The sequence below is a fragment of the Macaca thibetana genome, chromosome 17 (genome assembly GCF_024542745.1).
Source record: "Macaca thibetana thibetana isolate TM-01 chromosome 17, ASM2454274v1, whole genome shotgun sequence".
Lineage (NCBI taxonomy): Eukaryota > Metazoa > Chordata > Mammalia > Primates > Cercopithecidae > Macaca > Macaca thibetana.
In genome coordinates this window covers 48105885-48132652 of record NC_065594.1, presented here as the reverse complement: position 1 = coordinate 48132652, position 26768 = coordinate 48105885, and the positions used below count along the sequence as shown (strand labels likewise).

Here is a 26768-nt window from a genome sequence, read left to right as displayed (position 1 = left end):
AAAAAAATGAATAGGAACTCAATGGAGGCTCTAAGTTTTTCTTAATTTGTGTTCAGAAGATGCTCTATAGGGTAGAAGGCACATTTGTAATTCTCGTTCTTCAAATGGCATTGGAAATCCTTGGTAACCTATGTAGTTTGTAAAGCTCAAATAATAATCTTAATTCTCATTTGTAATTTTAATTTCCTAAGTTCAATGATAAAGATTGCAATATATTTACCTTTATATTCACCATCAAACTGGAAAATAATCACATTTTTTTTTCACTGTGCTGGAGGCACTGCAGTGATCTACTTCTCTGCATTTTTCTTAACTGAAATCTGTAGCTACTTAAATTCTTGTAGCTATATTTATACTCTTGACTACTATTCATCAATGCTTGTTCAAGAAGATTATGAAGGATGACAATCTACATAGGAAAATAATACATGTGTTAAAAACAATTTTTTAAATTTTCATTGAAATACATACTAGTTTGGCCAATCCCATCTGTATTAGTCTCTTTTCACACTGCTGAAAAGACTTACCTGACACAGGGCAATTTACAAAAAAAAAAAAAAAAAAAGAGAGAGAGAGATTTATTGGACTTACAGTTCCACACAGCTGCAGAGGCCTCACAATCATAGCAGAAGGCAAGGAGGAACAAGTTACATCTTACATGGATGGTGGCAGCAAAGACAGATTGTGCACAGAAACTCCCATTTTAAAAACTATCAGATCTCATGAGTCTCATTCACCGTCCTATGAATAGCACAGGAAATACCCATCCCCATAATTCAATCACCTCCCACCAGTTTCCTCCCAGGACACGTGGGAGTTGTGGGAGTTAAAATTCAAGATGAGAGTTGGTTGGGAACACAGCCAAACCATATCATTTCACCCCTACCCACCCCCCAAAATCTCATGTTCTCACATTTCAAAACCAATCATGTTCCCAACATTCCCTAAAAGTCTTTACTCATTTCAGCATTAACTCAAAATTGATAGTCCAACATCTCATCTGAGACAAGGCAAGTCCTTTCTGCCTATGAGCCTGTAAAATCAAAGGTAGGTTAATTGCTTCCTAGATACAATGGGGATACACACATTGGGTAAATACAGCCATTCCAAATGGGAGAAATTGGCCAAAACAAAGGGGCTACAGGCCCCATGAAAGTCTGAAATCCCACAGGGCGGTCAAATCTTAAAGCTCCAAAACGATCTCCTTTGACTCCATGTATCACATCCAGGCCCCGCTGATGCAAGAAGTGGGTTCCCATGGTCTTGGGTAGCTCTTCTCCTGTGACTTTGCAGAGTATATCCCCCCTCCTGGCTGCTTTCATGGGCTAGTGTTAAGTGTCTGAGGTTTCTCCAGGTGAATGGTGTAAGCTGTCAGTGAATCTACTAGTCTGGGGTCTGGAGGATGGTGACCCTCTTCTCACGACTTTACTAGGCAGTGCCCCCATAGGGACTCTGTGTGGAGGTTCTGACCCCACATTTGCCATCTCCACTGTCCTAAGAGAGGCTCTCCATGGGGGTCCCGCCCCTTTGGCAAACTTTTGCCAGGGCATCCAGGCATTTCCATACATCTTCTGAAATCTATACGGAGATTCTCAAACCTCAACTCTTGACTTGTGTGCACCCACAGGCTCAATGACATATGGCAGCTGCCAAGGCTTGGAGTGCCCACTCTCTGAAACAATGCCCATACTGTACCTTGGCCCATTTTAGTCACAGCTAGAGTGGCTGGGATGCAGGGTACCAAGTCCCTAGACTGCAAACAGCAGAGGGATCCTGGGCCCAGCCCACAAAACCATTTTTCCTCCTAAACCTCTGGGCCTGTGATGGGAGGGGTTGCCTTGAAGACCTCTGACATGCACTGTAGATATTTTTCCCAATGTCTTGGTGAATAACATTCAGTTCCTCATTACTTATGCAAATTTCTGCAGCAGGTTTAAATTTGTCCTCAGAAAATGGGTTTTTATTTTCTATTGCATTGTTAAGCTGCAAATTTTCCAAACTTTTATGCTCTGCTTCCCTTATAAAAGTGAATGCCTTTAACAGCACCCAAGTCAACTCTTGAATGTTTCGCTGCTTAGAAATTTCTTCCACCAGATACTCTGAATCATCTCTCTCAATTTCAACCTTCTATATATTTCTAGGGCAGGGGCAAAATGCCACCATTCTCTTTGCTAAAGCTTAACAAGAGTCACCTTTGCTCCAGTTGCAAATAAGTTCCTCATCTCCATCTGAGACCACCCCTGCCTGGATGTCATTGTTCATATCATTATCAGCATTTTGGTCAAAGCCATTCAACAAGTCTCTAGGGAGTTACAAACTTTCCCACATTTTTCTGTCTCTTCTGAGCCCTCCAAGCTCTTCCAGTCTCTGCCTGTTACCCAATTCCAAAGTTACTTCCACATTTTCAAGTATTTTTTCAGTGCCACCCTACTGGTATAAATATGCTGTATTAGTCTGTTTTCATGCTGCTGATAAAGACATACCTGAGATTGGGCAATTAACAAAAGAAAGAGGTTTATTGGACTTACAGCTCCACATGGCTGGGGAGACCTCACATTCATTGAGGAAGGCAAGGAGGAGCAAGTCACATCTTACGTGGATGGCAGCATCAAAGAGAGCTTGTGCACGAAACTCCCATTTTTAAAACTATCAGATCTCATGAGACTCATTCAATACCACAAGAATAGTGCAGGAAAGACCTGCCCCCATAATTCATTCAGCTCCAACCAGGTTCCTTCCCTGACACATGGGAATTGTGGGAGTTTCAATTCAAGATGAGATTTGGGTGGGGACACAGCCAAACCATATCACCATCTATAGCTAAATTCATCATCAAAGCTAAAGTTTCAATAAACTTAAAGAATATTCAAGGAAGAAAATGAGAAATTATCTTACAAATGCAAGCAAAAATGCTACTTTTAAGAAAAAGTTTAAAAAAAGAAAAACGATAAGTTTGAGGAGCAAGAGTTTTTATTCACGTTGATCAAATTTTTCATAAATTTGTCCATTCTAATTAGCAACTGAGCATTTCAAGTTACTTGAATTTACAAGAATATTATTAAAAATTATATTTATATAAAATATATGTTTATATATAAAATGTGTAAGTACTGGAAGACTAATGCTTCAGACAGGCACTTCGATATTCTTTTTTCCCTTTCTTTTTTTTCTTTTATTATTATTATTATTATACTTCAAGTTCTAGGGTACATGTGCATAACATGCAGGTTTGTTACATATGTATACTTGTGCCATGTTGGTGTGCTGCACCCATCAAATCGTCAGCACCCATCAACTCGTCATTTACATCAGGTATAACTCCCAATGCAATCCCTCCCCCCTCCCGCCTCCCCATGATAGGCCCCGGTGTGTGATGTTCCCCTTCCCGAGTCCAAGTGTTCTCATTGTTTAGTTCCCACCTATGAGTGAGAACATGCGGTGTTTGGTTTCCTGTTCTTGCGATAGTTTGCTGAGAATGATGGTTTCCAGCTGCATCCATGTCCCTACAAAGGACACAAACTCATCCTTTTTTATGGCTGCATAGTATTCCATGGTATATATGTGCCAAATTTTCTTCATCCAATCTGTCACTGATGGACATTTGGGTTGATTCCAAGTCTTTGCTATTGTGAATAGTGCCGCAATAAACATACGTGTGCATGTGTCTTTAGAGCAGCATGATTTATAATCCTTTGGGTATATACCCAGTAATGGGATGACTGGGTCATATGGTACTTCTAGTTCTAGATCCTTGAGGAATCGCCATACTGTTTTCCATAATGGTTGAACTAGTTTACAATCCCACCAACAGTGTAAAAGTGTTCCTATTTCTCCACATCCTCTCCAGCACCTGCTGTTTCCTGATTTTTTAATGATTGCCATTCTAACTGGTGTGAGATGGTATCTCATTGTGGTTTTGATTTGCATTTCTCTGATGGCCAGTGATGATGAGCATTTTTTCATGTGTCTGTTGGCTGTATGAATGTCTTCTTTTGAGAAATGTCTGTTCATATCCTTTGCCCACTTTTTGATGGGGTTGTTTGTTTTTTTCTTGTAAATTTGTTTGAGTTCTTTGTAGGTTCTGGATATTAGCCCTTTGTCAGATGAGTAGATTGCAAAAATTTTCTCCCATTCTGTAGGTTGCCTGTTCACTCTGATGGTAGTTTCTTTTGCTGTGCAGAAGTGCTTTAGTTTAATTAGATCCCATTTGTCAATTTTGGCTTTTGTTGCCGTTGCTTTTGGTGTTTTAGACATGAAGTCCTTCCTCATGCCTATGTCCTGAATGGTATTACCTAGGTTTTCTTCTAGGGTTTTTATGGTATTAGGTCTAACATTTAAGTCTCTAATCCATCTTGAATTAATTTTCGTATAAACAGTAAGGAAAGGATCCAGTTTCAGCTTTCTACTTATGGCTAGCCAATTTTCCCAGAACCATTTATTAAATAGGGAATCCTTTCCACATTTCATGTTTTACTCAGGTTTGTCAAAGATCAGATGGCTGTAGATGTGTGCTATTATTTCTGAGGACTCTGTTCTGTTCCATTGGTCTATATCTTTGTTTTGGTACCAGTACCATGCTGTTTTGGTTACTGTAGCCTTGTAGTATAATTTGAAGTCAGGTAGCGTGATGCCTCCAGCTTTGTTCTTTTGACTTAGGATTGTTTTGGCAATGCAGGCTCTTTTTTGGTTCCATATGAATTTAAAAGCAGTTATTTTCCAATTCTGTGAAGAAACTCATTGGTAGCTTGATGAGGATGGCATTGAATCTATAAATAACCTTGGGCAGTATGGCCATTTTCACAATATTGATTCTTCCAATCCATGAGCATGGTATGTTCTTCCATTTGTTTGTGTCCTCTTTTATTTCACTGAGCAGTGGTTTGTAGTTCTCCTTGAAGAGGTCCTTTACATACCTTGTAAGTTGCATTCCTAGGTATTTTATTCTCTTTGAAGCAATTGTGAATGGAAGTTCATTCATGATTTGGCTCTGTTTGTCTGTTACAGGTGTATAAGAATGCTTGTGATTTTTGGACATTAATTTTGTATCCTGAGACTTTGCTGAAGTTGCTTATCAGCTTAAGGAGATTTTGGGCTGAGATAATGGGGTTTTCTAAATATACAATCATGTCATCTGCAAACAGGGACAATTTGACTTCTTCTTTTCCTAACTGAATACCCTTGATTTCTTTCTCTTGCCTGATTGCCCTAGCCAGAACTTCCAACAGTATGTTGAATAGGAGTGGTGAGAGAGGGCATCCCTGTCTTGTGCAGGTTTTCAAAGGGAATTTTTCCAGTTTTTGCCCATTCAGTATGATATTAGCTGTGGGTTTGTCATAAATAGCTCTTATTATTTTGAGATACGTTCCACCAATACCGAATTTTTTGAGCGTTTTTACCATGAAGGGCAGTTGAATTTTGTCAAAGGCCTTGTCTGCATCTATTGAGATAATCAGGTGTTTTTTGTCTTTGGTTCTGTTTATATGCTGGATTATGTTTATTGATTTGTGTATGTTGAACCAGCCTTGCATCCCAGGGATAAAGCCCACTTGATCATGGTGGATAAGCTTTTTGTTGTGCTGCTGGATCTGGTTTGCCAGTATTTTATTGAGGATTTTTGCATCGATGTTCATCAGGGATATTGGTCTAAAATTCTCTTTTTTTGTTGTGTCTCTGCCAGACTTTGGTATCAGGATGATGTTGGCCTCATAAAATGAGTTAGGGACGATTCCCTCTTTTTCTATTTATTGGAATAGTTTCAGAAGGAATGGTACCAGCTCCTCCTTGTACCTCTGGTAGAATTCAGCTGTGAATCCATCTGGTCCTGGACTTTTTTTTGTTGGTAGGCTATTAATTACTGCCTCAATTTCAGAGCCCACTATTGGTCTATTCAGGGATTCAGCTTCTTCCTGGTTTAGTCTTGGGAGAGTGTAAGTGTCCAGGAAATTATCCATTTCTTCTAGATTTTCTAGTTGATTTGTGTAGAGGTGTTTATAGTATTCTCTGATGGTAGTTTGTATTTCTGTGGGGTCGGTGGTGATATCCCCTTTATCATTTTTAATTGCGTCGATTTGATTCTTCTCTCTTTTCTTCTTTATTAGTCTTGCTAGCGGTCTATCAATTTTGTTGATCTTTTCAAAAAACCAACTCCAGGATTCATTGATTTTTTGGAGGATTTTTTGTGTCTCTATCTCCTTCAGTTCTGCACTGATCTTAGTTATTTCTTGCCTTCTGCTAGCTTTTTACTGCGTTTGCTCTTGCTTCTCTAGTTCTTTTAATTGTGATGTTAGAGTGTCAATTTTAGATCTTTCCTGCTTTCTCTTGTGGGCATTTAGTGCTATAAATTTCCCTCTACACACTGCTTTAAATGTGTCCCAGAGATTCTGGTATGTTGTATCTTTGTTCTCATTGGTTTCAAAGAACATATTTATTTCTGCCTTCATTTCGTTATATACCCAGTTGTCATTCAGGAGCAGGTTATTCAGTTTCCATGTAGTTGAGCAGTTTTGATTGAGTTTCTTAGTCCTGAGTTCTAGTTTGATTGCACTGTGGTCTGAGAGACAGTTTGTTATAATTTCTGTTCTTGTACATTTGCTGAGGAGTGCTTTACTTCCAATTATGTGGTCAATTATGGAATAAGTGTGATGTGGTGCTGAGAAGAATGTATATTCTGTTGATTTGTGGTGGAGAGTTCTGTAGATGTCTATTAGGTCTGCTTGCTGCAGAGATAAGTTCAATTCCTGGATGTCCTTGTTAACTTTCTGTCTCATTGATCTGTCTAATGTTGACAGTGGGTGTTGAAGTCTCCCATTATTATTGTATGAGAGTCTAAGTCTCTTTGTAAGTCTCTAAGGACTTGCTTTATGAATCTGGGTGCTCCTGTATCGGATGCATATATATTTAGGATAGTTAGCTCTTCCTGTTGAATTGATCCCTTTACCATTATATAATGGCCTTCTTTGTCTCTTTTGATCTTTGATGGTTTAAAGTCTGTTTTATCAGAGACTAGTATTGCAACCCCTGCTTTTTTTTTGTTTTCCATTTGCTTGGTAGATTTTCCTCCATCCCTTTATTTTGAGCCTGTGTATGTCGCTGCATGTGAGATGGGTCTCCTGAATATACCAGACTGATGGGTCTTGACTCTTTATCCAGTTTGCCAGTCTGTGTCTTTTAATTGGAGCATTTAGTCCATTTACATTTAAGGTTAAGATTGTTATGTGTGAACTTGATCCTGCCATTATGATATTAACTGGTTATTTTGCTCGTTAGTTGATGCAGTTTCTTCCTAGCCTCGATGGTCTTTACATTTTGGCATGTTTTGCAATGGCTGGTACCAGTTGTTCCTTTCCATGTTTAGTGCTTCCTTCACGGTCTCTTGTAAGGCAGTCCTGGTGATGACAAAATCTCTAAGCATTTGCTTATCTGTAAAGGATTTTATTTCTCCTTCACGTATGAAAGTTAGTTCAGCTGGATATGAAATTCTAGGTTGAAAATTCTTTTCTTTAAGAATGTTGAATATAGGCCCCCACTCTCTTCTGGCTTGTAGAGTTTCTGCCGAGAGATCTGCTGTTAGTCTGATGGGCTTCCCTTTGTGGGTAACCTGACTTTTCTCTCTGGCTGCCCTTAAGATTTTTTCCTTCATTTCAACTTTGGTGAATCTGGCAATCATGTGTCTTGGAGTTGCTCTTCTCGAGGAGTATCTTTGTGGTGTTCTCTGTATTTCCTGAATTTGAATGTTGGCCTGCCCTACTAGGTTGGGGAAGTTCTCCTGGATGATATTCTGAAGAGTGTTTTCCAACTTGGTTCCATTCTCCCCCTCACTTTCAGGCACCCCAATCAGATGTAGATTTGGTCTTTATACATAATCCCATACTTCTTACAGCTTTTGTTCATTTCTTATTCTTCTTTTTTCTTTATTTCTCTTCTCACTTCATTTCATTCATTTGATCCTCAATCGCTGATACTCTTTCTTTCAGTTGATCGAGTCGGTTACTGAAGCTTGTGCATTTGTCACGTACTTCTCATGTCATGGTTTTCATCTCTGTCAGTTCGTTTATGGTCTTCTCTGCATTAATTATTCTGGTTATCAATTCTTCCACTCTTTTTTAAGATTTTAGTTTCTTTGCACTGGGTACGTAATTCCTCCTTTAGCTCTGAGATGTTTAATGGACTGAAGCCTTCTTCTCTCATCTCGTGAAAGTCATTCTCTGTCCAGCTTTGATCCGTTGCTGGCGATGAGCTGTGTTCCTTTGTAGGGGGAGATGTGCTCTTATTTTTCAAATTTCCAGCTTTTCTGCCCTGCTTTTTCCCCATCTTTGTGGTTTTATCTGCCTCTGGTCTTTGATGATGGTGACGTACTGACGGGGTTTTGGTGTGGGTGTCCTTCCTGTTTGTTAGTTTTCCTTCTAACAGTCAGGACCCTCAGCTGTAGGTCTGTTGGAGATTGCTTGAGGTCCACTCCAGACCCTGTTTGCTTGGGTATCAGCAGCAGAGGCTGCAGAAGATAGAATATTGCTGAACAGCGAGTCTACCTGTCTGATTCTTGCTTTGGTAGCTTCCTCTCAGGGGTGTACTCTACCGTGTTAGGTGTGGGGTGTCGGTCTGCCCCTAGTGGGGGATGTCTCCCAGTTAGGCTACTCAGGGGTCAGGGACCCACTTGAGCAGGCAGTCTGTCCGTTCTCAGATCTCAACCTCCGTGTTGGGAGATCCACTGCTCTCTTCAAAGCTGTCAGACAGAGTCGTTTGTGTCTGCAGAGGTTTCTGCTGCTTTTTGTTGTTGTTGTTGCTTAGCTGTGCCCTGTCCCCAGCGGTGGAGTCTATAGAGACTGGCAGGCCTCCTTGAGCTGCTGTGAGCTCCACCCAGTTCAACCTTCCCAGGGCTTTGTTTACCTACTTAAGCCTCAGCAATGGTGGGCGCCCCTCCCCCAGCCTCGCTGCTGCCTTGCTGGTAGATCGCAGACTGCTGTGCTAGAAATAAGGAAGGCTCCGTGGTCGTGGGACCCTCCTGGCCAGGTGTGGGATATAATCTCCTGGTGTGCCCGTTTGCTTAAAGCACAGTATTGGGGTGGGAGGTATCTGATTTTCCAGGTGTTGTGTGTCTCAGTTCCCCTGGCTAGGAAAAGGGATTCCCTTCCTTTTTGCACTTCCCAGGTGAGGCGATGCCTCGCCCTGCTTCAGCTCTCGCTGGTCGGGCTGCAGCAGCTGACCAGCACGGATTGTTCAGCACTCCCTAGTGAGATGAACTCAGTACCTCAGTTGAAAATGCAGAAATCACCTGTCTTCTGTGTCGCTGGCGCTGGGAGCTGGAGGCTGGAGCTGTTCCTATTCGGCCATCTTGCTCCGCCTCCTTGCATATTCTTAAAGAATGCCATTAAATAAAGTCAAATTCATTATAATTGATAAAAGGTTAAAGTACTTTTGGAAATACTATGTAATTCTTATAGTGCTTACATCATTATCTTAGGGTGTTTACAGAATGATTCCTTTGTATAATTAGGATTAAATATAATGCACAATAGAAAGAAAATGTTTTAAGAACTTTTTAAAGATAACTTACTGACTTTTAAATCAATATAGCAATTAGTTGATTGTGTTGAATCTAAAAGCATTATAAACAAATAATCATAGGAAATGTGGATTACAGATCTTTGTAGAATGCAGGCTTTATTTATTGTAGAAATCTAGGGAATAATCTTGTAAATATCTTAAAATCTGTCATTCATAGTCCTTAAAGCTTGCATAGAGGTTTTAAAACGTAGTTCATTCAGTTCTTGCTACGCAGAAGATCAACAAATCCCTGGGTACAATTCAAGAGGAGTGGAAAAGTGACTGCTTTCTCTTCTTTGAATGATTGAACTCAAGTAAATCAGTTCTTTCAGTTTTGATTTAATCATATATCATTCTCTGAAATTCCCCCCAAAACAGTGCATTTACATTGTGAAATCTTTACAATTTTTAAAGATAGGTTTAAAAACTCTACATAGCTTCAGAAAAACATACAGAGTCATATCGCCAGAGAAACAAATCTTATCAAATTTTTCCTCACACTCTCTCAGTCCAATGTAATAATGTATCTTTCACTGTCATCAACCTGTGGTTAAACCTTCAAGTGAGGAAGTAAAAGTATGATTTAAGTATAAGCATAAAAATAACAGATGATTGATAGCAAAACTACTGTTAATTCTATTTGTGTAATATGTATTTGTAGAAACAAATCTTTACTCCTGAATAATACTGTTCTGCACATATTTTATAATTTAATAATAAAATAACAAATTATGTAATATATTTTCATTAAAATAATGAAATAGAATTAAAGTATTTTGAAATTTTGTTTCTTTTTATTGGGGAGCTATCCAAACAAGCCTTCTTTTCTATAGGAAATTGTGCATATATTGAAAAAGAGATTTTTCTGACCCCATTTTCACTGAGCTGATTTCTCTACAAATAGCAAAGGTCTAGTTATTATTAGCAGTGCCCAATAGACCTATAGGTGAACGGATTATTGAATATGGCATATATTTTGTTAGGAAAAGGCACTAGAGAAAAATACAGCTGCAGAGTTATTATAAAAATATGCTTCTGCTTAAACGTAAATTGCAAAGAAAATTTTTTTCTCTCTTTTAATTAGGTAATTCTGGGCCTATTTTTTTGTGCAGTATACTTCAAGTGGTGAGGGAAACGAGTGTAATTTAGCAACTAATAGTTTTTAAAGTAACTGTTTAACATATTTTTGTTGGTCTCTCGAAGTTCTACCAGCTGGTTTGCAATTACAGAAATGCTATAGAACATATAATTCTGGGACAGCTGAATTACTGGAAACTTTAGTGGCGTAGGATCAAAGGCTGACAAGGGGCTCCACTTAGAAGATAAAGGAAGTAAAATAGGGCTGTGAAAAGTTTTATTTGAGATCATTTACTTATCTCTCAAAGACTGAATAAAACTTTTGAAACATCAGCAATCCAGAGCAATCCACTTTCCTCTGACCTGAGTTTCTATAAGCCAACTGCTGCAGTTCAATAGTTTGATTTGCCAGGAACAAAAAAAGACGAAAAGAGAAAAAAGTCTGGTTTGTTGTATCAAGCAAAGCAAATTCTGTTACATAGTCAGGTCTGGAGATAAAGAGCATTGTTTATTCAAATGTGTTGTTAAATAGAGAAGTGTTATATCAAATATATAATTATAATAATTATAATACAAATACAACTTATATTAATATAAAAATTTATATTAAGATAATATACATCATTTTTATAGAAATGATAAATAAAATGTATATTACATAACCTATATTATACTTAGTCATAAGGTAAAATCTAATGGCATTTTTCACCAATGAATTAGAAAACACTTGGTAGACCTTCCAGATTTCCTTTCCTCTGTTATATTTTCCACACACCCACTGAAAGGGGTCAACTCCTTTGTAAACTGGATCTGTCTACCTATTATTTAGACTAAATCTCTTGCTCCTGTTTTATTTTAACTATATTCGAGCATGTTCTTTGTTAAGCAATTTTGTATGTATGTATTTGTCTTCTGAAATGAAAAACAGTAAAATTAAGTATCCCTTGACTTCTCTTCTGCGCTTTGTATTGTTGGTGTCACTCTTTTGCTTTCATGCTAGCAAACTGCAACTTAGCAAATTCTGTACCTCTTGCCACTCCCATCATTTCTTTATTTTTTGAATTATTACTTGAATCTTATCAGTGTACTGGAATTCCATTGCCAAGGTCACTAAGCACACTTTGGTTACTAAATCATGTGGGCATATATATATATATTATATATATGTGGGCATATATATATATATATATATGTTGCAATTCAACAGAAATTGTCATTGTTTTGTAGTTCTTCCCTCCCTCTTTTCCATTGGTTTCCTTGACACCATATTCTCCTACTTCTCTGGCCCGGCCCTTTCTTCTCTGATTTTCTCATGAATGCCACACGCACCATTAAAATACTAAATGTTAATTTCCCCAGTCTTTTTTTTTTTTTTTTTTTTTTTTTTTTGGCGTATCTCATTTCTCTTCTGTCTGTATCCACTACTTCTGTTGGGGTGACCCACTCCGTAATTCAACCTTCTATATGCTAATGAGTACAATCTCCATTTCAAACCCATCTCCATTTCTCATAAGTTTAACAGTTATCTGTTCTTGATTTGGACATTTGGGGGCCATATGACATCTCTGATTACAACACAAAAGAAACTGAATTCATTGTATTTTTTTTCAAAATGCTTTTTCAGTATTCTTTATTTTACAGCTAGATATTATAATTCACCACTCTTTATAAGTATCCATTTTGCTCTTAACTCACCTTTCAATTACGTCACTGTCTTTTTCTTCTGGGCCATGTACTCCTTTGCTATATTATGTCTGTCCTCAAATATCTGGTTTTCTACTTCATAATGTCTCCTGCTACTTTAATCTTTAAATCATCATGAATTGTAAGACATCTAATGGCCATACAACACTGTAACTTCATTGTTCTTCTGAATCTGTGGCAATTATCAGAAAAAAAAATGATTTGAAAAATTTGTGTTAAGAATGTATATGTCCTCCAACCTGACTTCTACTCTTAACCCTTAAATAATAAACAGAAACCTATAATGACCTCACTCTTTTGTCGTGTGGGTTGAGGGGAAGAGAGGACTGGTAGGGCAGATAACAGTTCTGTTCCCAAATAGTCAGAAGTGAAACTTATCTCATCTACATCTCATGTATTTATTCAGAGCTTCACTCAAGTCTACCATTCAGAAAAAGAGAGTTACAGCAAAAAAAGACTGAAAGACCCCACTCAATCAAGGAATTAAATCATCACAGCAGTCAAATAAGGAATTAAATCATCACATATTTGCTGTTAATTAGGTAGTTAAGAAAAATAGTAATAATGATTAAAATGACCAAGAAGAAACATAACACTAACAACTAAATAATTTTGTAGAAAAAAGAAATGATTTGAGAAACAAAATATATTTAACACTTTAAAAATTAGTATTCTCAACTGGAATTTAGAATATATTACAGTTTCCTATCAAAATATATCAATAAATAGCACATTCAATTCATATGTAATCATTGTATTTGTCCCTCACCCCAAGTAATACTGATTGAATAGTTGGAAAAGAAAGTAAAGGAAACTTAAGCTAAGTGATAAATATTTAGAAAATATTTAAGAAAAAAATCTTCCAAATTTCCTAAAACTAAGTGCATAATTTCTTAATAAGTCATAGATTTTTTTCTTTGTGATTTATCCACTACATGTCTCTCCTGCCTCACCTTGTGCCAGGTTGATCCCTGATATCTCTGCTATAGTCAAACCAATCTTCTTTTAGTCCTTTACCCATATGCTTTATGCTTTTTCCCCAAGCCTTTTATGCTTTTTCTATCACAAGGATGTGCTTCATCAGTAAACCTATTATATAACTTTTCTTCTAGATTATCTTCCACTTATCTTTCATTTGAAAAGAAAATCCTATTTCTATGAGTATGGCTACTTTTGATACTTCATATAAGTGGAATCATGTAGTACTTCTTCTCTGACAGGCCTATTTTACTAAGCATAATGTCCTCAAAATTTATCCATGTTGTTGCATATGACCAAATTTTCTTTTTTATGGTTAAAATATACTCCATTTTATGTACACGACTCCCAGAACAAAGTAGAGTGGTGATCTCAATGTGCTGGAGGGAGAGGAAAATGGAAAGTTGCTATGTAATGGGTATAGAGTTTCAGTCATGCAAGGTAAGAAATTCTAGAGATCTGTTATACAACACTGTGCTTATAGTTAACAATACTATACTGTGCACCTAAAATTTTAAGTGGATATATCTCATATAATGTGTTTTGTCACAATAAACAATTTTTTAAAATCATGCATAATTTGATTTTTAAGAGGTAGATGAAACACTTTAAACAGGTTTTCAAATTAAAAAAGAAAAATTATCCAAGCCCGGGGGAAAACAAAAGAAAGAAAAATTTAATCCCAGCTACTTGGGAGGCTGAGGCAGGAGAATCGCTTGAACCAGGGAGGTGGAGGTTGCAGTGAGCCAAGATCGAGCCATTGCACTCCAGCCTGGGCAACAAGAGTGAAACTGTGTGAAAGAAAGAAAAGAAAGAAAGAAAGACAGAAAGAAAGAAAGAAAGAAAGAAAGAAAGAAGAAAGACAGAAAGACAGAGAGAGAGAGAGAGAGAGAGAGAGAGAGAGGGAAGGGGGAGGAAAGAAAGAAAGGAGAAGAAGAGAGAAGGAAGAAAGAAAGAAAGGAGAAAGAGAGGGAGGAAAGGAGGGAGGGAGAGAGGGAGGGAGGGAGGGAGGGAGGAAGGAAGGAAGGAAGGAAAGAAGGAAGGAAGGAAGGAAGGAAGGAAGGAAGGAAGGGAAGATTTTGATCTTCTTATGAAACATGACCCTAAAATAAACCCTCATAGATTATATAACTCTAATTTTCAGCTTTTACTGCAGGTACCAATTTATGCTTCTTGGAGAATAACTCTAAGTTAGAGTTTAAGGACAAAGGATCTGAAATTGAATTGGATGGGTTCAAATTCTAGTTCTGCCTCCAGCTGTATGAACATGGGCAAATCACTTTCATTGTCTGTTTCCTCATTTGAAAAATTACTATATATTAGGGCCGGGCGCGGTGGCTCAAGCCTGTAATCCCAGCACTTTGGGAGGCCGAGACGGGTGGATCACGAGGTCAGGAGATCGAGACCATCCTGGCTAACACGGTGAAACCCCGTCTCTACTAAAAAATACAAAAAACTAGCCGGGCGAGGCGGCGGGCGCCTGTAGTGCCAGCTACTCGGGAGGCTGAGGCAGGAGAATGGCGTGAACCCGGGAGGCGGAGCTTGCAGTGAGCTGAGATCCGGCCACCGCACTCCAGCCTGGGCGACAGAGTGAGACTCCGTCTCAAAAAAAAAAAAAAAAAAAAAAAAAAGAAAAAGAAAAATTACTATATATTAATAAAATCTATGCCATACAATTGTAATTTATATAAAGTGACTATATAACAAGGTCTGTCACAGAGTAAGTGCTCAATAAATAACTACTACTTATTTATAATTGCACGATTATTTATGTTCCATTCACCAGATTCTGAGACATAAGAACACGGTCTGCATTTGCTTTGGCTCACCATGTATACAAGTTTCAATTTTTTTCTTTGCAATTAACAGAAAATCATTATCACTGTCTTGAAAAACATATTTTTATTCATGTCACAGAAAAGATTAATGTTACCTTACCGATGTTAACAAATGAAGGTTTTACTTTCCATCTCTGTCTTCGGACATCTATAGTAAGAGTATCATTATCCTTCAGTTTTTCCAGAAAGTTACTGTTCATAAATTATTCCATAGGCTTTTTTGTTTACATCTAGCTAGAGACACAGAGAGGTAGTAAGCATCGTTCTCTGAAGTCACTAGCAATCACATATTATATCTCATTGACCTCAACTGGACCAAAAATAAACCGACACAATGACGAAATGCCGGGGTCATGGGACTGAGGGGTTTTTGTAATGACAGGCTCTTGCTCTGTCACGTAGGCTGGAGTACGGGGGTTTGATCACCATTCACTGCAGCTAGGAACTCCCACTTCAGGTTTTTTTAGCCAATCAAGTTTCACCTCTATATTTGGAGCAAGGCAATCCCACTGAAATAATACAGCTGAGTTGGAAAGGGAAAACGAAGGCTTAGGAGGCAGGAAACAAAGCTCATTATGCCCCAGATGTACCACAATATCCGGCTTCATTATGCCTCACTTATTTCTATGCATCTTACGTATAGTCATTGATTCATTTCTTATAAATACTCTGAGTTAGATATTATCATCATTTTCATTTTACGATTGAAAATACTAAGGCACAGAAAGCTTAGGTAACTTGCCTAGAAACCATCAACTCTTAAGTGCCAAAGACAGTTTATAAGTGCAAACAGTAGGGTCTACAATCATTTCTCATGAACAAACCATTTACCACTTACATAGAGTAAAATATGAAGGTTATTCTTTGTTTTGATCTCCTCAAAAGATGCAATCTATTGAAAATATGTGATTCTAAGTAGGGAAGTAGTTAAATTATAACATAAACCTACCAAGTTATGCTTTGAAGCCACTGCAGTTAATGAGATAAAACTGTTATCTACTGATATGAAAATAGCACAAGATTTTTCATGCTTTGGACTTTTAGGTGAAATTGTAGGATTACACACATCATTGTTCTCCTTATGCCTGGATTTTCTTCTATCTCTGCCTGTCTAATTTAGAGTGGATTGGCTCAAATATCATTAAATTATTTCTGTATTGGCATTCTTACTCATGTATAGTTAATCATGGTTCCATAAGCACACCAATCAACCCATACATACCAGAACTTTACTCTGATAATATATTTGAAGTTTTTGTTTTGTAAGTGAAATTTTACAATGATTTGTATTCATGTTAAATTTTGATCATTTTTGAGAACTTGATGAAATAAAATGCATAGACCCAGAGCTCCGTTTCTACTAATATAAGTATTTCACTTATAAATCATATGTTTCTATACAGCAGTTAATAAGTTACAGTATATAAATTGTTCTGTGAATATAAAATTATTTCAGATAATTAAAGAAGTAGACCTATCCTATCATTGAAACTCAATTTTCCAAAAAGTTTTGATTGTTTTTATCGTTGCATTTTTAGTTATTGATAGTTGTACTGCGGAATCTACCTTCATTTGAATGTAGTTTTAGAACTTTTATTCTGAATAAATATCACCTTGGAAGAATATTAATTATATTTGTTTCTATGCTATTAATATTTCTTCATTATTATTGTGTCTGAGTGAAAATGAGAGACTTTTATACATTTTCCTGGAGAGCTATCGTATGGTATTGTTATTCTAAAAGATGTTTGCCTATGATTTAGTTCTTTTTTCTTGGTATTTGTGTAAACATGTATTTAAATCTTTTTTAAGTTTAAAAATAATTTCTTACTGAGTAAAGCTTGACTTTGAATATTTATTCAAAGTGCTCAATAGTTAAAACAGGTTTATTTTTGTTATTCCTTGAAGGACTATATACTCTTTTTCTATGCTTTTTTCTTTTTAGTTTCACTCAGAAAAAACAAGGCTGAATATCTATCACATAGCAGTAAGCTATTTCAGTCGGATTTTGATTAGAGATTATTACAGTTTATCTATCTATTAATTCATGATTCAACAACCACTTATGTGGCAAAAGGAGAAATTATTAATGTATTGTGATCTATATATGTGACAAACTACACATTAAACAAATGCATATATCAACATGCATAAAGTAACATTTGTTTAGCAAGCATTTAGATAAAATTTACTATGTCTAGGCACAATTCAAAGTGCTTTGCAAACATTAACTCATTTAGTTTTCACATTAAGGCTATGAAGTAGATAATAATTTTAGAGATGAGGAAAAGGTCAAGGGATATCAAATAACCATCACAGCAGCACAGCAGGCACAGTGGCAGAGCCAGACATTAAACTCAGAAATGAAATTCAGTTCCAGAGTTTATGTTTTTAGTCACATAGCCTTGTTGCCTTTCACCTGAGTTAAAATATTTCGAGACAATAAATTTTGAATTCTTACTTCTTGATCCATTTTACTTATGTTAGTTTCCTTACTATTACATAAAGGAATTATATTAGGTTTCTTTTAAGACTTTACCTATGTGTTTATTTTAAAATTTAACTTCTGGTTTTATTTGTATTGGTAAAAGTTAGTCTCATTGTCATGAAAAGGATGCCAAAATGCGTTTCAGCCACTCACATTGTCTTCTTTTTAACTTTTAAAAATTCCACTCTTTTCTAACAAACTGAGACTCGATGACACATTAGGAAGAATCAGGTGCAAAACCTTTGAAGTTTCAAAAATTTTAGGCATAACAATAAATGATGATCTCCTTTATTCCCAGGGTAAAATCAGTGCTTAGTATTTTTTTTTCTTGTTCTTACTTTAGGATTATAAATATAATTACTCAAAACTATGATTATATCCAGTAAAAATAGGCCCAAGAATGTCAAAGGAATTCTCATACTCACCTTCTCATTTCTGCTTATGAGGCATAGGCATTGCATGTAAGGTTTAGCATGATAATTCTCATTAATAACAAACTGTGTGAACTTGCCTCCCCTATATGGCCACCTGTTAATGTATATCAATAACAAAAAACTGGTTCAAACTCCAGGAACTTATGACCCAGACAATTTTATTTCCATCATTTGCATCTAATTACTTATGTCCTTCTTACTAATAATTAAACTTGGGATTTACATATATTCAACGACAAAAAAATCATTTTTATTTACTTATGTGAGTAAATCATTGAATAAAATGAAATAAATGAACAAACCAAAATTTAGGACATATCTCATTACAGCAAATTATTTTACTAAACAGATTTTTCTATCATGAAAGGAGTTTTTTTTTTTTTCTTTATTTTATTTTTTTAACTCTAAATGGAAGCCCCATTTACTTAAACAGTTTTGGTGTAACAGATTCTAGCACAACAAAGGAAACTGGATTCCCTTTGTGTTCATTGTAATAAGATATTCAGAATAATGTAATACATTTATGAAATAGTGAAAAATATCTTGTTATAATAATCATTTATTAAATGAACATGATAAATTTTAATGCAATATAACATTGTTAGGTCTATTCAAAATGATTCCAATATTCCAAAGCTGTTCTATTAGTCAAGGTTATCCAGGGTAATAGAAACAATAGCATATGCAGAGAAATAGAGAAGGAGATTTATATGAAGGAATGGTTTATGAGATTATGAAGGCTGAGAAGTCCCATGATCTGCCATCTTTATTGAGAAACCCAAGAGACCTTGTGATACAGTTCCAGTCCAAGATTAAAAGCCTGAAAATCAAGGGAACAAATAATAAGTTCAACTTTGCATACCTGAGAACCAAGAACATTGATATTTATGGGCTGGGGAAGGTGAATGTCCCAGCTCAAACAGAGAGTAAATATCTAAGTCCCTGATTTTTTGTTCTATTCAGGCCATCAGTTGATTGGATAATGCTCACCAACATCAGTGAGTTAAAAAGTTAAAAAGATCTACTTTATTCAGTGTACCCAGCTAACTTCCTTCAAAAACAGCTTCATAGACACCACCACAGAAACAATGTTTTGGCAGCTATCTGGGCATCTCTTAGCGAAGGTGACTCATAAAACGAATCATGACAGCTGTATTTACTTTTTAAGTGACATTTGACAATAGGCAAAATTGAAGTTTCAAGAACTTTTGGCATAACAATAAACGATGACAATGCTGTAGCCTCCTGTAGACATAATGAGGTCCCTTTAATTGGAAACGTAGATATTGACCTATTTTTAATGCTGAGATATTAAATTCTATATAATTAATATAATAAAAAATTTGAAAAAAGAACACTTGAAAGGAAAGTATGATTTTTTTTTTGTTTTAAATAATATCACACTATTATATTTCACTATTTAAAAGATGATTACCTTTAACATTTTTGAGTTTAGGACCTTGGTCACAGGAGATCTGGTACTTCACACTGGTACTTTTCATAAACTCTTCCCCCTGACCTCTCTTTTGTTTTGCAGAGCACAACGACTCCTTCCTGAACACTCCAGTAACACCCCACAAACTCAGATTTTAGTTTTAGTACTCTATTATAAAACAAAACATAAATATTATGTTTTAATTAACTTGACAGTTTGTGACCTTCACATCTAGCTGATAACATATCTAGGCACAGCAATTCATGCTCATATTGTTTCCACAAACTTGTAGTTGTGTTTTATTTTTGTTTTTTGTTTTTCAGGTAACATTACTGCCTTTTGGGATTGATTATCAAAGCTACACAATTTTAACTCACTTTAAATTTTTTTTTTTACTTAAAAGCATAGGGAATATTTTCTAGAGATTTGAATACAAATAATTATTATACGAGTCATAATTTTGTTCATAAACTAGTGACATAATAAATTATGTGATTTTTATAACTTTTTTTTAATATAAAAATAGTTTTTAACTAACTGATTTTAATTATAATCTATTTTTTCTCTCTGGCTCTTCCATTTGGAGTATCACAATTTGGACTTACACTTAATATTTTATGATTAAAAATTATAATTATTTTATCCCTATACACTTTTAAAAATTCTATTTCTATATTGTATTTGACTTTTTCACAAAATGAAAAATTTTCCATGTAAGTTCTTTTTAATGTTTTCAATAATTATATTGTCAATCAAATACACTTACTTTAACAGACAAAGTGCTACTGAAATATATGTTAAATAAATGTATAAATGGATATTTTGGGTAACATCAGTATTTTTCATTTGTTTATACACTTCCTCTTTCATTTCTCTCCCCAGTTTTTGTGTTTCTATCAAGTTAAGAATTACAATGAAAAAAAGTCACTACTTGTATTTCCAACATAACATAATACAATTAATTTCATACATAGATTTGACCCTTTATTTCAAAAATGTTTTTTAAAAAGTAATATTAGCTATGGTTTCCCTCTCTGTTATTCCAAAATATGACACATTCTATTTTTTTTTTCTTTTACTTTCATGGTATCAGGAAGTAAAGACTAATTAAGCCCATGCTGCCTGGATAAAATGATAAAAAGTGGAAGTTTGACCTACTACCAGAGAGAAGTATACAAAGTCCACAAACACATCTTCACATATCACATCTTCAGCCTGTGTAGTTCAAAATTTCTACGTGATTTATTCCTATAAATTTAATAATATATTGATCCACATAATATGGTTTGATCCAAAAGATTAGATTTCAGTAAAAGATGGTTAGAATATTAATTTTCTGTTGACCTTTGATGACATTATTTGAGGATAGTCTTCTGCTTGGATGAATGAGTTTATATGTATTTATATGTGACTCAGAAATAATCACATATAAACCAGCTCAAAGTTAGCTCAAATAGCTCTTTCGGAATTTCAAGGTCAGGTTTTGCTTTTTGTACTCCCAGCAAACAACCACCTCTGAATGTGAATAAAACAGATTCTGGATTCGCCAAAGGTATACATTCATTTTGACTTCTTTCTGATGTGTCAGGTAATCTAAGGGTGGTTTCTACAGTATACAGCAACAGTATCAAGACAGAGCCTCATGGCTTTGGAAAAACTACTGATAAAGAAAAAAAACGTATATTATAATGGCATAAATGCACTAATAAATGAGTTTGACTGTTGTGCCAATCCCATCTTCAGAATGCTGGCATAATTGAGATGTATCCTTACTGTTACTTGCACTAAATTCTATATGCAAGGAATTGCTATAGTCTTTAACAGCTTAGGCCAATGTATATGCACTATAATGACAGTCAATAATGGAAATCAACAGCTTTCTCTGCAAGTCTCCTCCCCTTGGCTCTGCTTACCTGAGTCTCCCCCTAAGTCTGGGTCGCCATAATTATTGATCATATAACTTATGTGGTTTTTCTCTATGTATCCTTTCTACTCTAATTCTGGGAAATAAGTTTCTTATTCTTGTGTTATTTCACTGTTCATAATCCTCTTACTGACAAGCTACTGGTTCAATACATATTTCTGAGTCAGGCCTAATAGCAGTGGCCAAAATGAATACAAACATGCTATAAACTATGGCCACCAAGGACTTCTCTGTGGAAATTCTATATAAGGTAGCTCCCTTAGGGGAGTCTTGGAAACTGTGGGACACATTTTATTCATCTAGTTTCAGATATGCCTACACAAATGTGCTGTGTATATACACACATTAAATGTATATTTATATTTATAGAGAATATTACCTTGCTATGCAGTTGTTATGTAAATCCTCACAAAGAACATAACATTCTTATACAATTTCTTTTACATTGGTATGATTATCTACAAAACATAGAAAAACTGAGACTCAAGATAATAAAATGACTCATTTAAGTTTAGGAAAGTTATAAACGGCAAAACAAGTAATTAAATGAAAATCTCACATAGCATGGGCAGACCTCTTTCTACCACAGAGAAATTTCTTAAACCCAGAGTCCCAGATGTGCCCTATAGAATTTCATGGATTTTATTTTAAATATGTTTACTCTTAACATAACTCTATAGATTATTAAATGAAATTTCTTTCTATATATGTATGTTTTGTCTGCATAACTGTAGAAACACTGTCAAATGCAGCTGTATGGAAAAATGAAAACAGAAAACCACTCATAATAGTTAACTCAAAGTTAATTATAATGAATAGTTTAACAGCTTCCTTGGTATGTAGTTATATGATATAATTGAATTAAAAGATAAAAGAATAATTCAAGGCTATTATTATTTAGAAAGTAACATGGTAATTTACAAGTAGAGCCTTATATGTTATTATACTGTTACACATACATACAAAAATTATGTTAATGGGTGCATAACAATTTTTATGTTTAATTAATGACTGTTGCTAATAAACAGAGGCTTTCTATATGACTCCCAAGTTGCTTGACATGTTTCTCATTGTGACCTCATAAATAAAATATGCAACAAAAATGATGTGCCCATCTAGGATACATTTTTGTTTTCCAAAATGTTGTAAAAGTGAAATAATTGGGTCAAATTTCATAAACCCTTTAAAGGTTTTAGTGTGTATTATTGCTGTGGTTTGAATATGTCCCCTAAATCTCATGTGTTATAAACTTAATTGCCATTGCAACAATATTAAGCTGTGATACTTTTAAGAGGTGATTAGGCCATAAGATATTTGCCCTCATAAAGGGATTAATGCTCTTATGATGGGATTGGCTAGTTATCATGAGAGTGCGCACCTGATAAAAGGATAAGTTTGGACCTCATTTCCTCTCTATCTAGAGTGCTCACTTCCACATCTGCCATAGGATAGCACAGCAAGAAAGCCCTCATCAGACGTCAATGCCATGTACTTGGACTTCCCAGCTCCCAGAACTATAAGCAGAAATAAATTTCTTTCTTTATAAATTACCCAGTCTTTGGTATTCTGTTAGAGCAGCAGAAATGGACTAAGACACTTATGAAACTGCCTTTCCCAAAGTTTTACTTTATTTACAATTTGATAATTATGATGAAAATATCTAACCAAGGAGTTTGTCAGCTTCAAAGAGCACTGCCAGCTTGAAAAAGAAATAGAAAATCATATCTAAAACTGTTATAAAAATTGGATATTTGTATATGGATTGCTACTGCATATCGTTAACTAACTTTGCATTCAATAACATGTTAGTAACTCCAATTTGGCTATGGTGGGTATGTCTATTTATTCCACAGAAACCAGTAAACATTACAGATGAAATTTTATTTTTTCAAGAAGCCAGTTGTTAAACATTTACCAGCAAAAAACTGTACAGATACACACACACGCACACACACACACACACACACACACAATTTCTTAATACAATGTATGTAGATTAAGCATATACACAAGAAAAAATGCAAAGGTTGATAAAACACATTTAATCAAAATTGGCCACTGGGGTGGGAAATATGAATGAGAAATATGGATGAAATGCTTGCATAAATAAATATTGAAATAAAAGCAGGATATTGTAAAAATCAATGAAGATACTGTGCTATGAGCTAACAAATATGAGCAAGTAACTTTTTTGCATGTGAAGTGAACAAGTAGAGCAAGAAAGAAACGGAGAATTTTTGTGCCTGTTGACTTATCCATACATTTAAATATTAATACTTAAGGATTTAACTAGTAGCATTAAGGATTTAAAATCAGTTTTAAGGATTCATTGTGTCTATCATGATTCTAGTCTAAAACACTTATTTCATATCCATACCTTAATCTGATTAAAGCTCACGTATATATAACTGCCCATAGTGCTGATTTTTGTTTGCAAATAATAGATCTTGTATCAACCTTTCGTAATATTTTGTAATGAGAAATGTGGGGTGTTTTTTTTTTTGCTATTTTTTTCTGTTTCTTTTAATTCTGTAAATTTCATGAGGTAAATTAGCAGTGTACAGCAAAGAGGAGATATTTTATGTCATTACTGACTAAAGTAAAACCTCATGAGATAGGTTACGTTGTCTTTCAAAGGGCTCATTTTATTTATTTATTGTGCAGAAGTGTTTGTATTTTATCAAAGACAAAAGAAAAAAATCTATAATCACTAATGTCACTGGGGAGTTAAATTCTGAGAATGCACCTAACAAGTGTTATGGTTGCCTAAAACAACTGGATGAAAACAATGAGTAGGATATAAAACTCAGAAAAAGTTGGAGGAATACAATTTATTTCAATATATTATAAACTTTTATTCCACTTTGAGCAAAATTAATAAGAAAAATATAAAATAACTAGGTTGAAATTTTGGAGAAAGTAAGAAATAAGCTGACATTACATTTGACCTTTTCTTGTTTTTAGATTTCCAACTGTGTTAGAGTCAAGTGTGGTAATAATGATCAAAATGTAAATCGTTTAAATTTTAAAAATTTGCAGAGACATTTTAGCCATACTGATGTATCTGAAATTGCATATTTCTTGAGTGTTTCTTGCCTATATATACATATATATGTCTAAATTTTTTTAAAGCAAAGTTTATTCTGAAGATTTATTAAACTAATTAAAATGTAATTGTTCTTTCATCTACAAACCAGCTTCACTTCATTGTAGGTTTCCTCATAGATTTAAAAATATAAAATTTAACATATAACAAATGGCCCAAATGTATTTTATAACTTTATGAAATTTTATAACTGGAAGAAATTGGAAGAAAGTATCCTATGAGTATACTAAAATAACTACTGTTCTATGGAGAATTTGACCCAAAGCTTATTCCTTGTGGGCATGGCACACAAAGAAATAAAATTGTGGTTATATTAAGTTTGTAAGTGATACCTCATAGTTGTTATTCAGTTGACAAAGTATTGACTGTAAGACTCAGTTTCCAAGTCCTAGCTATGGTACTTATCCATGACATAGTTTGAGTGATTAATTTAAATACTATATATTATCCTATACAATGCAAATCATGAAATTTCTTTTAAACTTTGTTCAAAGAATATTTCATATAAAAGCCCTTGGTAAAATTCTGTGATTATTTTACTTATAATCATATATGATCTCGAACACTTCATAGAGAGAAACCAAACATATCCTATACCTGTAAATACAAGTAGCATTATTTTGCATAAACGTAATTTCCAATAAGATAAAAATGTTCTTTGAATTAATTGTTAATATATCGTGAGTCAAATACAAGGATTCTAAAAGTCTTGGTGAATACAAAAGTATGGGAATTCATAACATACAATGAAACTCTAATAAAACAAATATGTTAAATATTGAATGTATATTATAAGAATACTATAAAAAGAATTGTAACCGTGTTGCTTAAACTTTTTCTAAAATTCAGTGCAGAAGATTCTCTGTCGTCAAAGATTGTAAATTCAAAATGTGATTCAGAATGGTGACGATTTTATTTTACTCATTGAGGCAGGTGTACTTTTATCAATTTCTCTACCAAAATTCCAGTTCCTTGATTCTTCATTCAAATACTAATCTAGGAAACGTGGTAAAGGGATTTTGTAAATGGAGTTGAAGTCCCAAATTAACTAATATTAAGTTAAGGAGATTATCTTGGTGCATGTGACCCAATCAGGTGAACCTTTTAGAAGCAGAATTTTTCCTGGCTGGTAGCATACAGAGAAAGAGACATTCAAAGTATGAGGAAGATTTGACATGCTGTGCCTGGCTTGAACTTAGTAGGGATATTGTGGCAAAGAATACCGATAGCCTCTAAAGCGAAGAGTAGTTCATACGTGACAGCAAACAGCAAAAACAAAACCTCAGTCATACAACTTCAAGAAAATACATTCTGTCAATAACCTAAATGATCATAGAAATATATTCTTCCCCAGATACTTTTATGTAAAATTCTAGCTCAGCCGATACCTTGATTTAAGCCTTGTAAAACCCTAAAATGAGATCCTGTAGAGCCTGCCTGGATTTCTGATCTATAGAACTATGATATAACAAATAGTATTTCTTCAAGCTGCCAAGTTTGTGGTAATTTGTTACTGAGCAATAGAAAACCAATACATTCATTCAACAAATTGTTTTTGTGGATCAGCAAGATTTAAGGCACTATATTGAATTATAGCGTCAAAGAAACATTATTCAATATGAAGACTGCCCTCTGAAAAATATACAAACTAGTTGAGGAGATGAAATACATAGATACACAATTACATAATGAGACAGAAAGTCATTTTATAAGATGTATGGAGGAAAATCCTATGGATGCAAAATACTGCTTTGAAGGAAAAAATGATGGGAGTGTTGGTGTTTTGAGACTCTGGAAGGATGGTTAGGGCTGGGTGAATATGAAGACACACTTTAAAGATAATCTAATAAAATACTGAATAATCTGAGTGTCTTACATCAATTGAAAGTATATATTACTTCTGCATTTTCAACAGTAAATATCATTAACAGGAATTGTGAGAAATGGAATGGAAAAGATAAATTGAAGTTACATACACATTGAATTATTAACTAAGTAATGTAGACATTATTCTTGAAAAGAGACAGAGCTATTGACAACTTTCATCATGGAAATGTACTGATTACAGTAGTAGTACAGAAATAACAAATTGAAAGGATTATAAAATGGATTAGAAAAGGGAAGAGGGTATCCCTAGAAAACCAGGTCAAGGATCTGTTTAAATGTCTTATTATATAAAATGTGGCCTTAAATACATGTGGTGACAGTAGGAATAAATAGGAACAGATAGCTTGGACAGAT

General features: G+C 34.9%; 1 long non-coding RNA gene across 1 annotated transcript; it reads right to left on the bottom strand.

Annotated features, from left to right (window-relative positions):
* Positions 1–224: 224 nt before the first annotated feature.
* On the bottom strand, positions 225–18152 carry LOC126940559 (uncharacterized). Its single transcript, XR_007720800.1, has 4 exons — positions 18054–18152; positions 15241–15374; positions 12316–12496; positions 225–409 (listed from the first exon to the last, which is right to left on the bottom strand). It is a non-coding gene; the product is annotated as an uncharacterized LOC126940559 (long non-coding RNA).
* Positions 18153–26768: the final 8616 nt, after the last annotated feature.